Genomic DNA, 15,841 nt, shown 5'->3' with positions numbered 1-15,841 from the left:
GAATCATAATAGTATAAATCCCATTTCCCTTCCCACCCTGTCTAGGTAGTGGGAGATAGATACTTGATACCCTATCTGGTGTGATTGGTGGTACTGGGTATCCTTCCCTTGTCCCTTCAGAGCCACTTTCAGGTTTGTGCCCTGGCTTCCCGGCCCTCCTCTTTCACTGGGAGTGGTCAAAGGGAGACACTTCCAGGAGCCGCAGAGGGTAGGAGGGAGAAGTCTCAGGGCATTTCTTTTCCTGGCTCACCTACCACAAAGCTCCTCTCCTGTCAGCTGACCCTCTTTGTTCTTCCTTCTCTGCAGATTCCAGGAACTGCTTCCTCCTCACCCCCTTCAGGCCTAGCCCTAAGGTGCTGAGGCTGTCCTAAACCCTGCCCACGCTTCTCTCATTAGCCCTAATTGGAGTGTGCCATCTGCTTATCTGAACCTGACCCGACACATTGGTCTAAGATATAACTGAGTTTGTGGTGGATTAAACTAGAGTGGAAAACAATTCATATCCTCTCCTAATTATCCAACACAAATGAAAACTAAATTATGTTGGCCTATTTTCCCACATCTTACCTCACCCGTCCTGAAACCTCACTCTAAAAGCCACCTGGGAGCATTTAAAACTCTTTGAACTTAGTCCCTGAGGAATCAGAATAAAATCCTCCTCTGTCAAGTAAAACCTATAGGCTAGTTCCCCATCCAAAAAATGTAACTGGCAACACAAGACTATATTTGTTAAGCCCTGAGAGCATTAATTAAAATCAAGTCTTTAAATTTCTTTTAAATATCAACTAAGCTGGTTCTTCTCAATTTTTTTTGTAGGTGGATCTGTTTTCTAGAATTTAAAAAATATATAGTTGTTAGACAATCACATGATGGTAGCTATTCTTGGGTATTCATCGACTAAGAAAAAGTACATTATAATAAAAAGCTTCATTGATGTTAATAACACCTTAAAATAAATACTTGTTGAATTACTAAATGGTGAGTTGGAGTGGAATAAGTGAGAAGAGCAGAATGTTCTCCAGTCGCTATAACAGATTTGATGGAGCTTTCTTTGTGGTCCTCAGGAAAATGAATCCTTCCTTCCTGTGGCTCCAACTTCACTTATAGCTGCTGTTCCAGCCTTTTAATATTGGTAACTGTGTTGAGGTATGAGTTTCCTACCTAGCTGTGAACTCCTAATAGTCCCATCAAAGCTTGTTAACGATGCTAGGTTAGGAAACTAGAATACTGAGGTCTAGTCCCAGATACACAAATAGTTTATGATATGTCTCTTGATCTTCTTGGGTTTCCACATCTGTAAAATAATTGGGCTGAAATAAACAAACTTTGGTGTTTCTTCTAGACTTACAATTCTAACCATTGAAACTAAATAGATGTGAGCTATTTACAGCATTCCAATGTAGGAGTACAGATCAATGTGTTAATTTCTCATCTAAGAAACCCTTATATTTACATTGCATATAAGATTTCCTCTCATTTAAAGCTAATTGAGAATCAGAGACAGGACAGGACTTAGGATCACACAGTCATCCAGGAGTATATCCAGGATCTGAGCCCAGATGGATCTGAATCCAGAGTCCCTCCTCCACCACCCACACGGCCTCTTATCTGGGAGACTGATCTATCTAAGAGGATTGTCCTTTTTATTCCAGGGCACAAGTGAGATCCAGGTTGTTCTATATTAAAATATAGCATATTTCTAAGTATAATCTTTTTTCCAGTCTTCGCTTGCATTTTTTATTGGAAGCTAACAAAGGACCAGAGGCGCTTTTAAAATTATTTTAACTGAGCTATTAAGAATGTAGAGTTCATCCTGTTTCTGTTCTGAAAATACCCTGGTGTCAGTATCCTCATCTTCCTCCATTCCCACTTACCCATCCCCACTCTGTCACTGATACTTTACCAAAGTTTATTATGTAAAATTAATATGCCCTGTCTGCAGTGTCCACAACCAGAGAACAGCTCTAGCTGAGAATATTAGTTAAAACAAGAGTTTCACATGAAAACTATTACTTGGTGTGTAATAGTTATAAATAAGAATGTCTTTTTTTTTTTTTTTTTTTTCTCACTGCTGTGGCCTCTCCCGTTGCGGAGCACAGGCTCCGGACACACAGGTTCCGCGGCCATGGCTCGCGGGCCCAGCCGCTCCGCGGCATGTGGGATCCTCCAGGATCGGGGCACGAACCCGTGTCCCCTGCATCGGCAGGCGGACTCTCAACCACTGCGCCACCAGGGAAGCCCCAAGAATGTCTTTTTTAATGTCAAAAAATTGAGCAGTCTCGGGCTTCCCTGGTGGCGCAGTGGTTGAGAGTCCGCCTGCCGATGCAGGGGACGCGGGTTCATGCCCCAGTCCGGGAGGATCCCACGTGCCGCGGAGCGGCTGGGCCCGTGAGCCATGGCCACTGAGCCTGCGCGTCCGGAGCCTGTGCTCCGCAACGGGAGAGGCCACAAGAGTGAGAGGCCCACGTACCGCAAAAAAAAAAAAAAAAAAAAAAAAATTGAGCAGTCTCACATGACAATAGTTGTACATCAGTCTCCCACTGATAGAGAAGAATAAGTGAGAAGCCACTTAAAACTCAGTAAAGACTCTGGAACTCATTTTGTTTTCTTCAGCATAAGAGCATCCACATATATCCTGAAATATAATTCTTCACGTGCGTTCATGATGCCTCTGATACGCAAGAAGGGCAAGGACAATTATAGAGTGATATTGTAAATAGAATGGAAAGGACAATGGAGGTAACAAGGGCCACGAGAGGTTTCTAAGTGAAGTGAAATCAGATCAACTTTTTCAATAGCTAACCTTGACAGCCGTGGGGAGAGCCAACTGCAATGGGATGCCCGGCAGGGCAGCAGGAGGTCAATTAGAAAGCAGAGGAGGATGTCAGCAGCGCTGGGATTCAGAGACAGACAGATGTGGAGACAGTGGGTATGAGGGTGAGGGAGAGGGAAAATCCAGAACAGTCTAAACTTGGGGAATAGATTGAAGGAGAAACCATGATAGGAAATAACAGGAAATATCAGAGGAGGAGATGTTAGAATAGGGACATCTGTAGGGTAGGGAAGGGGTTGGAACGAGGGGCAACATTGTGTTTACTTTAGTATCTATTAAGATAGAAATGCCTGAGCTACATCCATAGGCAGTTGGATGGATGTACCAGTTTAAAACTAGGGAGATCTAAGTTAGAGTTTTAGACCAAAATAAAGCATAGTAGTTACAACAGCTTTAGAATCAGATAGACAATGAGTTCAATCAAAGCTCTGCCATTTGCTAACTCCATGGGATTGGGCAAGATTCAGAGCCTTACTGAGCATAAGCTTCCCCATTTGAAAATGAGGCTGGTAATACTCAGAGGAGTTTTTGGTGTGGATGGAATGACACAAGGCAGATAAAGAGGTTAGCAAACTGCCTGGCACATAATAGTAAATTCTCAGTAAATGTTAGATGCCATTATTATTATATAGGTTATTGAACAATGAATAGAGGTAAAAATTGAAACCAAAAGATTGGAAGTGATAACTGTGGGAATACACGAGAGAGAATAATCAAAGGCAAGGTCTTGAAGATGCCAACTCTGGAGGGGAAGGCAGAGTAGGAGCAGGCAAAACAGACTGAGAAGGTGTGGAGGATCAGGAGAGAGCGGGCGGGGGCCTGGAAGCCGATGAAAGAGTTGCAACTAGTAGGAGGATGGATCAGAATCATTGTATTAAGCAGTTATGGAGCAAAAAATTAACCATTAGATCTCATAATGAGGATGTCACTGTTGACCTGAACAAACAGTACTTTAAAGAAAGGATAGAGGCAGTACCCTGAGATAGCATTCAGCTTTCCTAGATGTCTGAAAACTTAATTACTAAAAATAGATATATAATTATAGAAGAATATACTCCAGCTTGAAAACAAAAAGGGGGGCTTCCCTGGTGGCACAGTGGTTGAGAGTCTGCCTTCCAATGCAGGGGACACATGTTCGAGCCCTGGTCTGGGAAGATCCCACATGCCGCAGATGCAGCTAGCCCCATGAGCCAAAATTACTGAGCCTGCGCGTCTGGAGCCTGTGCTCCACAGCAAGAGAGGCCGCGATAGTGAGAGGCCCGCGCACTGCGATGAGGAGTGGCCCCCACTTGCCACAACTAGAGAAAGCCCTCACACAGAAACGAAAACCCAACACAGCCATAAATAAATAATAAAATTTTTAAAAAATCTTATTACTTCTCAGAGAATAGTTAGAAAAACACTGTTGTAGGCCATTAATCTTTAAAAAAACAAAAAAACAAGAAGGGGCTAATTAGTAGTATTAACACAACTGAAATGGTTCTCTCCAGGAACTTTCCCCTCAGTGTGTGATCATGCTATTATTTCTCCCATCTTAACAACAACAACAAATCTTGACTCTATAACTCTACTTCTTCCTCTGTCCACTGCTCCATCTCTCTTTTTAATCTTTGCAGCAAAACTCTTCCAGTGGTTGAAATTCCCCATCTCCAATTTTCTTCTATACTCACTCCAAAAGGACTTCTCTCCCACATTCCACCAAAATTACTATTGTCAGAGTCACCAGTAACCCTCACATTGTAAAATCCAATGGTCATTTCTCAATCTTCACCTTAGTTGATCTATTACCAACATGTGATAATTTATCATTTTCTGCCCTTTAAGCGCTTAGCTTTCAGGATGCATATTCTCTTGATTTTCCTCTTTTTTCACTAGCCACTCTGTCTCCTTTGCTGGTTCCTTATCATCATCTTGATTTCTTAATACTGGAGAGCCTTACAGCTCAGTCCTTGGACTGCCTTATTATTATTATTTTTAATCTACACTCATTATTCACTCAGTAATCTAATCTAGTATCATGACTTTAAAAATATTTACATGCTGGTTCCCAAATTTATATCATAAGCCTAGATCTTTCCAAAAATTCCAGAATACTACATCCATCTTCATTTTAGCATTTCCACTTGAAATCTTTAAAAAACTGTACATTTTAAAAATGTATATCAACTAAATCAATGCTTGTTAACCCTTTCAAGCATGTGGAGCCCTTACTAATTTAAAAATTAAACCATTCACGTGAGAGTAGTTGTAATTGGATAGCCATTGATAGCAAAATTTATAATGAAAGAACTTACTATGACTTTAGTCACACTTGAAGTTTATATTTCATTAATCATTACATTCACTTGAAAAACATTTTTAAAGATGTTATCAATTACGTTATTTTCAATCTATAGACAATGAGATAGCAGCATCCACATTAACCAATTCGTTGCTATATAATTCCCAAACTCTCCAGGACCTATGCCCACAAGTTGAAAAACACAACTGGGTTACCAGTTAATTCATATGCATATCCAAATGTTTATGCCTTCAAGGCTTTAAATTTTATATAGGTTGACACTTACCCTAGATGACTGATTCCTTGTTTCTCTTCATTTCAATACATTACTTATAGGGATTCTCTTTTCAAGCATTACAATTCAGAATGGGAAAAACAGAAATCCTCATGTTTAACCCTCTAGTCCTCAGTCTTCTCTCATAATTTCCTAAAGGTACCACCAGCATCTGTTCACATCCTAAATACAGTTCAAAGGTCAAATAGCAGAAGATAAAATTTGAGAACACCCAATACACCATTAAAATGCCATGGTTTCGCCTCGTGTTATTTTGACTAAATATTAAAATTCACTTCCCTTTGTGTAAAACAATAAAAGACTATTAATATGGTCCTTAAAAGACACTTCTTAGAAAAATTAAGATGGCTGTAAGATGTAGGATGGAATTGTAGTATGGAGAGACTAAAAAGCAAGGAGACTAGTTAGGAGGCGACAGATGATGGAAGTAGCAGTAGGGATGTCCAGATACCTCCGAGCTAAGTACTATAGGACTTGGAGCCAAAAGGATAGGAAGAATGAAGGAGCAGAAGGATTCTAGGATGACTCCCAACTGTCTGTATTTGTGTGAGTGGTGATAATATTAACAATATGTGAAAGAAAAGAAGAGGAGATTTGAGAGAATGCAGGTTCAGTTTTGTTCTTGTTAAAGTCAAAGTTTCTGGAGGCATCTAGGTGATGACTCGATAGAAAGTTGAACATAAGGATCAAGTTCATCAGTGTATCAATAGCATGCATCAAAATCATCTACCAAGATTTTAATTCAGTAGCAATGAACAGGAACAAAGGGCACCTCTATTTAAAACAATGTTTACTGATGTCTCTGAAGTGCCCCAAAGGTGTGAAGCCCCGGTCTCAGGTTCAAGACAGAAACTGAGGTTGGCAATATATTGGGTAGCACATGGTAAGTTTAAAACAATAGTTTGCAGTCATATCTAGGACCAAATCCCAGATCTTTCAAGATATGATTTGAACAAGGAATGCAACTTTTGTGATCAAAACAGGAATACTATTAAGAGCCTTTCAGGGTTGTTGTAAGAATTAAATAAGATAAAAAATATAAAGAAATAAAAACAGTTCCCAATACATAATTGCTCAAAAAATGGTACATTTGGAGAATAGAATTAATCATCCTGAAAGGAACAAAAGAGGTGGGAATGAAAGGTCAGGCCTTGGGAATGCCAACATTTTAGGTGTAAGGAGAGAATGATAAAGCATATACACTAAGAAAATATCAGCAAGAGGCCAGAGAAGATCCATGGAGAGCAGTGAACTAGAAGCAATGGAGGAAATTCTTTCAATAGTCATGGGATAGGCCAACAGCATCAATTTCAGGATTAAGGAAGACTAAAACTAAAAGTGTATCACTGGATTGGAAGATGAGGAATTCACTGGGGAATGAACAATAAAACACACTCACAATAATGAGTCCTCTTGCCTGAATCCTTAGGGATGGCACCTGAGGTTGATTTCTAAACAGGCTTGTGACCAGACATTGGTTTCAGTTTCTGGTTGATTGATGTCTTCTCCAAGGGCCACCATATCCTACCGTTGAAATATTGCTGCTTTTGTCTTGGGTGGATCTTTCATGCAAGGTGGTTGTCAGAGCACCTAAAGGGACAAGAACTTGAACTTTATCAAGCTAATAGAAGGGACTGAATACACTATTTTATGCCTTCTTGTACACATGGCAGAATGTGACCTAAGGATAGCTTTCATTAAAACCCAGCTCAAGATTTTTCAGCAACTATAACTCTCTATCAAGAATTAACCATTCATTAGAGTGATCTTCAGCCTTTGCCTCCTGTGTACTCCCTCCTTCTTTCCTGTGGTGCAGTTTTGATAAGCAATCAAGTCTGATTATAAATCCTGAGCTTGAGTTTCATTTTACACAACAGTTTGGTGTAGTTTTTTGGATGTGAAACAAAGACCTTGAGAATGGCAGAGGTGAAGTACAGGGCAGGGAAGTGTGAGTTCAGGGTAGGACTTTTTGGTGCCTTACTTTAGGTTCTTTCCTAAGTCCCTTCTGCACGCTCCCTCGGCAATACTATGGGTAAGCTCTATTCTGGAAGTGTTTTCTGTTCAAAAAGACTTTGTTTTGGGGGGAGGATTATAAACTGAATCTGTCTGTCTAGTTACTCTTCCTACTTCTTATATCTTTCCTATATGATCCCTTCAAAATGGATGGCTTGTTTGTTGATGTTTATCTAGCTCAATTTTCTATCAGTCTCCTTCAATCCAAGGTTTAAGAAGGGTGTCTCACCCCTGTCAGGTGCACGTAAAATCATCATTATCTTTGGGCTATAGCAGCAATTCTCAAAATATAGTCTTCAATGAGAGCAAAACTATTTTCTTAGTAATACTAAGATGTAATGTGACTCTTTCACTCAGTCTGTCATGAACATACAGAGTATGAAACATTTATTGATATAGTTTCAGATTCCATATGACAACCAACCTTTAAGAAACTACCACTTGTCAAGTTTGGCGTAGTATCAAAGAAGAATATCCACAATTATCTCAAAAGGCTGCTAAAATACTCCTCTCTTTTCCAACTACACATCTGCATGAGGCCAGATTCTCTTCATATACTTATGCCAAACAATATATCACAACAGATTGAAAAGAGAGGCAGAGTGAGAATCCAACTGTCTTCTAAACCAGACATGAAAGAGATTTGTAAAATATATAAACAATGTCACTCTTATCACTAATTTTTTGGAGGGGAAAATAAAAGTATTTCTCATAAAAATTATTTATGTTAACATATAAAGTTTTAATTGTCATGTTTAAATGAATCAAGAATAAATATTTTTTAATTTCTCCATTTAAATTATTTATACCATAAATATTGATAGATATGTTCCACCTAAAAAAAGAACTCTCTCTTGGGTCCACAATAATTTTCTGAGTGTAAAGTCATCCTAAGATTAAAAAAAGAAGTTTAAGAAACATCGGTCTATAGAATTTGTTCTTTTTAAATGGAGCTCCCCCCTAAAATCTAAAAACATGTGGCATCTTTAGCTTACAGGCTAGAGAGAATACACCCTGTGACATCTCCATCAGACTGAGTGAAGACCTCAAGGAAGCCTCTAAGCTCCTCAAGGAGACTCTGGACAAATCATATCAGGACTCAGCTACGTAATAATAAACCACCAAGCCAATACCCTTGCAGAATTACCCTCCTTCTCTGTTTCTAATCACAACCCCTCCATCAAGTGTCTCTGGAAGTGACAGTCAATCATGATACCCCTAGAAGGACTCATAAATATACAGGTATTCAGGTGTGGATTACAATCTACGAAGGGGGAAAGTCGATCATGAAGAAAAGCAGCTTCCGAAATAAACAGTACTTCTTGTCATATATCCTAAAAGATAAGATCTCCAGGTTTCCTTCCTTGGTCCACTGCTCTCCGGAACAAACACTGTGACTCTTTCATAGAATGTTTATGTTTTACTCCCCTGGACAAATACTGTGATTATTTTTAAATCTTTAATATTTTATTGGACAAATAGCATAACTATGTTTAATTGTAGGTAGCCCCCTTTAACTAGCCCTTTTCAAGTTTGTCAACTTGGGACCATAAGCTCTGCCCTCCACCAATCTTCCCGCCACCCCAACCTCCCATATCTCAAAATCCAGCTGTATCACTGGGACCAGGATTTCCACTGACACTTGTACATGTTGTGATAGACCACAGACTTAAGCTAGAAAGGAAAGAAAATGAAATATAATCAGGCTGGTAGATGGGAAGACTACGGAAGGGTGGAAGCTAACGTGGTCTCAATTAGTTGACTGAGTAGAGGCAGTACGTTAGCGGGTGCTTGTCATATCATAATCATCATAGATTTGTAGAGATTTATATGAATTTGTATAGATGTATGTATGTAAAATTATAACAGTTTTCTGGCATATGGCAATTCATTAGGATACTGTGAAGTATAGAGGAAAGGGAGAAAGAAAGGGGCTCCATCTACCCTCAGATGCTCTGGGCCTTCCCTCTGCTTCTCGCACTCATGCTTGTCTTGATATTTCAGTGCTGTTGAGGACATTACCTCATTTCTGCAAAGATGGGTCAGGTTTCCAAACGGGGCAGGGCCTCTGTTGCAGCTGTCAGGCCAACTCTACTCTAAACCATAGGCTGAGAAGAAAAGGAGTCTGGGGAGAAAAGCAAGAGTTGGGAAGAAGGATAAGAAGAGGGGAGAAAAGCCTGTAGCTGTATCTTTGGGCCAAACTTTCAGAACACATTTGCAAATCAGAATAATAAAAATCCAGGGCTAATCTGGATCATATTTCCCAAAGATCTGCCACGCCGGCTACTTGGAGATTGCCTGGCTTGCTGCTCTATAAAATAGGGAGCTTCCAAATTTGTTTACATCTCTTTGGGGAGGAATTATCTTGTTGTTACTTGACTTCCAGTCTTATGCACCCCCATACTTCAACTGTATATTGTTTGATTCATTTCTCTTCTTTTTCCCAGATGATGTCAAACACAATACCTGAAAGAAACATTTTGCTCCAGAGATATTTATTGAATTAATGATGGGTAGGATAATTTGGGATCATTCTTCAGCAGGTTTTCTAAAGCCTTCTTTTTGATCCCCAGGGAAATCCCTCCTTCCTCTGTGTACCCCAGACCAAAAGAATTTTTAAATTCTGAATTAAAAACTCTGGGTGAAGTCCAGGTATGGATAAGTTTGAAGACTTCCTCCAGATGATTCTGGTGTGCAGGCAGTGTTATGAATTTCAAGGACCCACTTCAGATAAAGAAAATATTTGTATTCATCATTGTACCCAGCAGTACCAGCCCAATGTCCAAAATTAAGAAGATTCTCACTTATTTGTTCCATTCAATCCCTTCAATGTTTCATTAGCCTTTGATTGAAGATCAATTTTCCATTACTAGGGATGGAAAATACTAGGCTAGGAGAAGCCTCTTCAGTCTCATCCCAATTATATAACAATTTTATGATGTGACCAGTAGATCTAGTATGGCCTCTTGCTTTTTTCACATTTGTGAAGTAATGGGCTAGGCTAAATAAGGGTTAAGTTTCCTCCAGCCTTAGAATTTTGAGCACTAAATGGAAGTGAGCTATTTGGGCACATGGTACCATAGAAAGAAAATTTATTAATCTTTCCAAGTTCAATGTTACCTTATTTAAACTCCCAATAACCTTATAAAATAGGCTTTGTTCCTATATTGAAGATAAGGAAACTGAGGTGTAATATTTGGTGATTTTGTATACAAGTTTTAACCCAAATAAATCCAAGTCCAGAGCCCAGTCTCCTCTCACCACACAGGGCCTCTGAACAAGGAGAATGATTTATATAAGGCAGCTGCCCTGGTGGTGCTGCCAGAAGAACAGGTGGCTACACTAGGATGGAAAACAATGTCTTTCCCCGGCTTTCAATATAGGACGCAACTGAAGACCAAATTGCACTAGATACGTTATTAAATCAAAATATCACTTTTTCCCCTTGATTTTATTCCCATTTCTGTAGTGAAGCCTACCGTAAAGGATGGATGCATTTAAAAGTGCTTTCTAATGAGCTATTAAAAATAAAAATTAAATTCTTCCCTTCTCTGTAAAGATCCTAGGGCTAGTAACCCCATGCACACTCAGGTCCATGCCAATTATTATTCAATCCAGGTATGACCTTGGCTACAGGGTCAACAGCCTTGGAACTACAATAGCTAATCATGTTCATTAAAATTATTAAGTTCTAAAACCCCAAAGAAAGCTTTTACGAAATGTTGATCAATCAAAAAGGAGAACTAGTCAGTGTGGATCCCAGCCTTTTCTTTTACATGTGAGACACTCATTTCAACATGAAAAAAATTGAATGTAGTTGTACTTTTAGTATCTCATTGAGTGAGAAATTCACAATAATAAAAAGTCACTATAAATTTAGTAATACTTTGAAATTAATCTGGATTTTGTTCCTTATATAGCATCTACATACATCTGAAAAAATAATTATTCACATACACATGAGACAATCTGAACAGAAAATACAGGTGGGGCCAACTGTTAATGACCTTGGATAAATGCTATGGAAATTGGTAGGCAATAAAAACTCAAGGAGCCAAGAGAGGTTTTTAAGCAAAATGACAGAATCAGATTGATTAAAAAGGTAGGTGACAATGTGCAGGACTAATGGGTTGTGGAAAGACCAGCCCAGGAAATCAATTAGGAAGCATGAGATGATGTTGGCAACACATATTTGCCATGACATTTATGAACCAAATGCTGCTGAACATGAAGACCAATTTGACAGGAGATAATGGAGAGGAAGGAGTCAGGACATTTCTAGACTTAGAGAGTGTGTAAAAGATAGAATTGTGAAGCAAAATACATACAAAAGAGGAGGTATTTGTGTTGTTGAGTTTGTGGGGAGGGGTAGAGTTGGAATGAGCAGGAATTTTGGAAGGCAGTAGACTACAGTTCTTATGGTGACAGTTTAGGATTCAGATGCGTCTGTGTTCAAAACCAAGGTCTGCCACTTGCTGACGATGTCAGCTTGGGCAAAATCCCTAACCATAATGAATCTGTTCCCTCATTTGAATATAGGGACAGTGATACTACATCACAGTATAGATACAATGATACAGCACGCACTTAGGGATTAGAGATGTGCCAGCACGTGACGATGGCATGATCGAAGTTGAGTGCGATTATTATTATTATTATTATTTTTTTTTTTTTTTTTGTGGTATGCGGGCCTCTCACTGTTGTGGCCTCCCCCGTTGTGGAGCACAGGCTCCGGACGCACAGGCTCCGGACGCGCAGGCTCAGCGGCCATGGCTCACGGGCCCAGCCGCTCCGCGGCATATGGGATCCTCCCAGACCGGGGCACGAACCCGTATCCCCTGCATCGGCAGGCGGACTCTCAACCACTTGCGCCACCAGGGAGGCCCGAGTGCGATTATTATTATGTAAATTTTCAAACCATCAGAACTGTCCAGGAGTTGAAGCCATGCTACTTAAATTGGAGAAGTGATCTTCATCCTGAGAAACAAGAGAGAAAAATTAAAGTAGGGCTCGCTGGATGTCAAGACTAGAGAGACAGTCAAATGAGAGGGAAGAGGTGAGAGAACCAGGAGAGGCTGGAGACCTGAAGCCAAGGAGGTAAGAGTTTTAACAATCAAGGGAAGAGCTGAATATCATCCCAGTTTTCACTGAGTATTGGCGACAGAGCTAAAAATCAACCCTGGATTTGCCCATGGATTAGTCATCAGTATGAAGAGAGATGTGAGGGCAATGGCAATATGCAGGGAGTGACTTTACCTTAATTTATAAGGTAAGATGTGTATAAGATAAGAGAGTGGAGCTTAAATTCAAAACAAGAAGACCCTAATGCAAAGCAAGGAATAATTTGGTTCAATTTTAAAAAAGGTGTGTGGGGGGAGAGTCATTCCACATACTTTTTTCCCCTCCCCTCCCAAATCTACTCCATTAATAAATTATTTTAGTTCTCCTATCAAAATAAATCCCAAGTCCATTTACCTCTTCTCTGGTCTCTCTATGGCTACCACCCTGGTTCAGATTGCTGTCATTACCCTCCTGTACTACTAACCACTTAATTAGTGTCCTGGTTTCATCTTACTCCTCCGAGAAATGATTCTCTGTAGCATTAGCCAAGGAATTTTGAAAAAATGTTAAGCAGATACTATTCCCCTGCTTCAAACCTTCAGCTGTTTCCCACTGCATTTAAAATACAACCCTCACTATTTACCCTGGATCTATGCAGCTCTAGTGAATGGACCCCTGATTATCTCTCTTACCTTATCCCCCTCTACACTCCCCCTTGGCTACCAAGTTTAGCACAATGGTCACCTTTCCTTTCCTCTTGCAAGGCGACCCATTCCCATTTTAAGCCCTTTGCACTTGCTATTCCCTCTCCCTGGAGTGCTATCTCTCATGATCTTCCCCATCTTCCTGTTTTTCTCATCTCAACTCCGATGTCACTTTCTTCCATGACACTGGCCTTCCATGGTCTTGTCCATTGAAGTAGCTTCTTCCCCCTCCTCCAGTCAATTTCCATCTCTCTTGCCTTCACAGCTCTATTGACATCTGAGTCATCTTGCAGGTTTGTTTATTGTCTGTCTCCCATCTCCAGAATGAAAGCTTCAAGGACACCGGTACCTGACCCATGGTCTTGAATGTGAAAGGATTACTTGAGAGAGATCCAGATTCTACTTCTCCAGGAACAGACAGCAAGGTGTTAGGGTAAGAGGTAATGGGTAAACCTCTGCTTACCCTTTAGAGAAGGAGGGAAAATTGGTTCCAAAGGTTTACCCCTAAGGCCTCTGTTTCCTCCAAGACAGCATTGCCTGTAGAGAGTGAAGGGGCTGCGGGTGACTTAGGGAGAATAGTACATAATGACAAAAAAGGGGACTCCCCTGTATGGCTGAGTCTCTATCTATGAGTGGATGCCATACACATCTAGTGGGGCACTCAGTGGTGGGACTGTCTCTAAAAAGCAGGAGAGAACAGTGAACAAGTGTTGATCCCATGAGCTTATGAATCAGGAGTCCCAGTCTCTCTCATTCCATCTTAGCTCCACACAGCAGCCAAGGTGATTTCACAAGGACACAAATCATATCATGGTGCTTCCCCATTTAGAAACTTTTAAGTGTTTCATTCACTTCAAACCAAATGCAAACCCCTCAAGCTTTATGTGAATTGGTCTCTGCCTACCTTTCTCTCTGACATCATCTCATATCCATCCCTGCTAACACACTGGATTCCTCTCTTCCCCATAGTTCTCAAGGTTATTTGCACCTTAGGTCTTTGCTCTGGCTGTTTCCTCCACCTGGACCACTCTACCCTTAGACCTCTGCATGACCAGTTCCTTTATATCATGAACTCAAAGCTCTAATGTCACCACCTCAGCCAAGGCCACCTACTCTGAAATAGCCAGCTACCTCTTCACCCCAACCAGGTCATATCACTTCAACCTGTTAATTTTCTCCCAGTGCTTCTTGAAGGTTTCCTCTTTTCTAGGCACTGATCTCAGTATGCACATGTGCATATTCATTTATTTAATCCCAACAACAACTAAATGAGAAGGAAGCTTTTATAATCATACTCATGTTATAGAGTAAGAAACTGAGGCCCAAAGAGGTTAAATAAATTGTTCAAAGTCACATCAGTAAACTGTAGAGAAGCTGTGATTTAAACCCAGGCAGTCTGACTCCAGGGCCAGTGTTCTGGAACCCTTTCCAGTATACTTCAGCACACAGCATACAGTAAAGGCTCAATAAATGTTGATTAATTGTATAATCATCAAGGAAATAAGAAATCCAACACAGGGATGCACTTTTGCTATCTGATAAATTCCGAGGAGCCAAAACTACCCAGCAGACACCCTCACTAGGAAACCAGACCTCCAGGGAAGAAGAGAGGGAAGCCCACTCCAGGAAGTTCTCTACATCAGGACAAACCAGCAAGCCCCCAGGCTGGCAGCAAAGGTTACCCACTCTTGGCTGAATCTTGATGATATCCAAGGGACTTCATGGACTCCTGAGCAAGATGGAGAGCTGACAGGGATTTATCAGGAAATACAACTGACTAGGCTTTGACCGATAGTAGGTGTCCTCGCCCCCAACCCCACCATTGCCTCCTCCACCTTCACCATGTCTAAGTGAGACACTACACTCTCAGAGGCTTCTGGTGGTACCCATGTAACAGGTATCTCTCTAGATCCTAGAGACTAGGATATAACCACCTCTGAATCCTGCATCCAGGACAAGGACAGGACAGGCAGCCTTGGGGGCTGCTATACCAGCCCTGGCTCTGAATGCCCTTCAGATACAAGGACCATTTCAAACAGACTTCCTGACCCACGTGCCTAAAAGTATGCTCTGCATTATCCTCCATCGGGGCTGGGGCTATACACTGTTAGCCAAACAAAATTTTCCATCTCCATGGTCTACCCAGCCACCTGGACTCCAACTTTTCATGCACGTGTATTCCAGTCTTGGATGGCATCATTCAAGAGCATCCACATGAGCTTCATCTTGTTCAGGGCTCATCAACAGCCAGCTGGTCACAGTATATCCACTATATCACTAACCTTCCAAAGATAACAGGGATGGTCCATCTGCCCCACCTCCCTCAGTGGAATCTGCCTAGAGCAAGTCAGTGTTCCTCTCTGCTCAGGACACTCAGCATGAATTCCCCAGTTCCCCATTTCTCTTGGTTACAAGAACACTCTAGCAACCAGCACACTTAAACCCTCCTAAAATAACTTTCTGGTGCACCAAATAATGGTATAAAGGACATATCCAGTAGGAGCCCAGGCAGTCAGAGTGAAAGACCCCAGCTGGCTTTCCTCCCAGTGTATACATTGGAGCATAGTAAGCTTTTCTCCCAGGGAACTTGAGGAAATTATGTGGACCCTTTCCAGACATATTACATCATAGTAGCTATTCTCTTGGTAATTATT

The sequence above is a fragment of the Mesoplodon densirostris genome, chromosome 9 (assembly GCF_025265405.1).
Source record: "Mesoplodon densirostris isolate mMesDen1 chromosome 9, mMesDen1 primary haplotype, whole genome shotgun sequence".
Lineage (NCBI taxonomy): Eukaryota > Metazoa > Chordata > Mammalia > Artiodactyla > Ziphiidae > Mesoplodon > Mesoplodon densirostris.
The sequence above is the reverse complement of the archived record's forward strand: the minus strand, read 5'-3'. Positions refer to the sequence as shown.